Consider the following 2,718-nt stretch of genomic DNA (forward strand, 5'->3'; position numbering starts at 1 on the left):
CTACCAGTGTCCTGCATAGTTCTAAGTCTGCCCTCTGGAAGTCCAAGGTAGCAGTTTTGCTGACCCCCTCCTTACTTCACCAGGGATAGAGAACTCTACCATTTCATGGTCACTCTGCCCAAGACACCTCCCAACATCCACATCTCTCACAGTGCCTCTCTGTTTGTTAACAGCACTTCCAGTGGGGTACCTCCCTGGTAGGCTCTCTTACCAGCTGCATCAAGAAGTTATCTTCCACACACTCTAGAAACGTCCTAGACTCCTTCTCCTGTGCTGTATTATATTTTCAGTATATATCAGAGGAGTTGAAGTCCCCCATGAGTACAAGGGCTAGTGATTGCACAACTGCTGCCAGCTGTTTGTCAGACGCCTCATCTGTTTCTTCATCCTGGTTATGCTGTCTATAACAGACCTCCACCAGAATGTCCACCTTGTTGGCCCTCCTCCTGCTCCCTACCCATAATGACTCAGCCTTATCATTCCCAGCCATGAGCTCAACAACGTCACAACACTCTCTAACATAGAGAGCCACTCCTCCACCTCTCCTTCCTTGCCTATCCCTTCTGAAGAGCTTATAGCCATCCATTGCAGCACTCCAGTCAGGTGAGCAATCCCACCATGTTTCTGTAATGGCAACTACATCACAGTTTGCCTGCTGCATTGTGTCATCCAGCTCCTCCTGTTTGTTGCCCATGCTGCATGCATTGGTGTAGATGCATTTCAGCTGAGCCATTAGCCTCACCCCCAAATCCATCATTGTTCCCCTAGGCTAGTGAATGCCTTCACAATCCTACATAGCTTCTGCCATACTTGGTCTGTTTGTTGGAATGGAACTTTCTTGTTCTTCGGGACTTTGAGGAAGTTGTTGTAAAAGATCTACCTGTTGCCTCGGGCTCCTTTGGCCTCTAGGGCAATTTCTAGAGGGATTCTACTGAGAAAATCCCTGAATAACTCAAAACTTGCTCTTCTGAAATACAGGGTTGTGATCCTACTGTTCGTCTATTTTGTCTCATGATTTTTAACTTCATGATCTCATGCTTACTGCAGCTGACACTGCCCTCAACCTTCATACTTGTGACTAGCTATTGAGCATGAGGCCCAGCCAACCACATTCTCAAAGCAGCTTTCTTATAACCTGTATCAAAAAACTGTCAATGATATCTTCCAGCTTGTGTTCAGCTCTATTGTCCCTGCAGCAGATATTAAGGTGATTAAGTACTGATGAGTCTGTGGGTGTGTGATTGTGAAACTTCTGGCTGTCTAAACAAAACTTCAGTCTTCTAGGTTAGGTTGTCTGAAGCACATGCTCACAACAGTATCACCTGTGTCAGCATGTCCTCCGGTCCTGAGCCATAAGGCCTGAGGTGGTGCCATTTCTTTTCCAAGGCAAAGCTCCACATACTCTAGCCACTCCATTGCACAGAGTGCAAACACTCCTCCTTGCTTTCTCAGCCTTTCTTGAAAAGCCTGTATCCATTCACTGGAGCACACCCATCATGTGAGCTGTCCCACCATGGCTCTGTAATTCCAGCAAGGTCATAGGTCTACAACTGCATGGACTACTAATTCTTCTTGTTTGCTTCCCGGCTGTATGCATTTGTGTACAAGCGCTTGAGATGAGCCCCTAGCCATGCTGTATTCACAATGGGAGTGTGAGAGCCTCTCCAGTCATGTTGTCTCCCAGATACTTACTCGAATTGCTGGGACAGTCTTTGAAAAAGTATCATTACATGGTTGTTGTTCCATTTTTGTATTCTTCTTCAGACGTGTGCTTTTGATCACTGCCTTTTCAGTACCTGAAGAACTGCCACCAGTAGGAGGGGTTAGCCTATTAAATAGAGAGTAGAATATGAATCCCAGACTCCATAAGAGAGTCGGAAAATTTACTGCAGAAAAGCTTGTAGCTTTGAGCCTAGTACCTCCACCCCCACTTGGCAACCATCCAAAATAGGATACTGGGCTACACAGACCCAGTACAACTATGCTTATATTCTTGGGTTGCTGCCCAGAGGAGATATGCAAACTGAATTACTTCTTTTGTTCCTTTGCCTTTTAAGATAATACTTGACTTGGAACTGCTGAAATTTTTCCTAGGTGTTTTTCATAATTGTTTTTTAACCCAGTCTTTCTGACGTGGAGTAGTTCTTCAATCTGTGCTTGGATGCTAATTGAGCCATCCCTTAGAAAAACCATATTTCAGCAAAATCCATCTCTTGCAATGTTCTGTTGTTGAACAAGGCAATGAATGTGTTACAGCAAAATATATCCTTTTTTCACAATGAAAGAATGACAATACTGATAGAAAATATGAAAGAATACTTTCCTATATGACAGAACCTATGTTAAACATGCACTCACCTTGACTCTACCTTAGGCTGAGTCTTATATGAAGACTCAATTTCTTTTTGAATTTAGAATATTTAGCTACGTTTCGGAATTATTCGCAAATGATGCTGTCAAATAGTATCTGGAAATTTATAGTGTTCACAACAACTTCTGTTTTTGCTGCACTATGCTCAGTTTTGTGCCTGCTCTTAGGTAGAAAAAACCTGTTTAACACATGATTTTCTGAATCAAGCTTTGTTTCATCATCCTTTTGTTTCCTTTCTACCACTCTAGGTGAAACTGTAGGAGATTTGGTATCACTCACAAAAGCACAATATGCACCAATGCTGAAAATATTAACTTTTGTATTATTTCTTATTGTTGTGTAAGCCG

The sequence above is a fragment of the Numida meleagris genome, chromosome 2 (genome assembly GCF_002078875.1).
Source record: "Numida meleagris isolate 19003 breed g44 Domestic line chromosome 2, NumMel1.0, whole genome shotgun sequence".
In the NCBI taxonomy this organism is placed as follows: domain Eukaryota; kingdom Metazoa; phylum Chordata; class Aves; order Galliformes; family Numididae; genus Numida; species Numida meleagris.